Source organism: Bison bison, unplaced genomic scaffold (assembly GCF_000754665.1).
Source record: "Bison bison bison isolate TAMUID 2011002044 unplaced genomic scaffold, Bison_UMD1.0 scf7180017864478, whole genome shotgun sequence".
NCBI classification, from domain to species: domain Eukaryota; kingdom Metazoa; phylum Chordata; class Mammalia; order Artiodactyla; family Bovidae; genus Bison; species Bison bison.
Genome location: NW_011495038.1, coordinates 2,343,304 through 2,343,606, shown reverse-complemented (window position 1 = coordinate 2,343,606; position 303 = coordinate 2,343,304).

Below are 303 nucleotides of genomic sequence, written 5' to 3'. Positions count from 1 at the left end.
GATGGACCTTTGTTGACAAAGCAATGTCTCTGCTTTTTAATATGCTGTCTAGTTTGGTCGTAGCATTTCTTCCATGGAGCAAGCGTCTTTTAATTGCATGACTGCAGTCACCATCTGCAGTGATTTTGGAGCCTAAAGAAATAAAGTCTCTCGCTGTTTGCATTGTTTCCCCATCTATTTGCCATGAAGTGATGGGATCGGATGCCATGATCTTGGTTTTCTGAATGTTGAATTTTAAATCAACGTTTTCAGTCACCTCTTTCACTTTCATGAAGAGGCTCTTTAGTTCTTCTTCACTTTCTG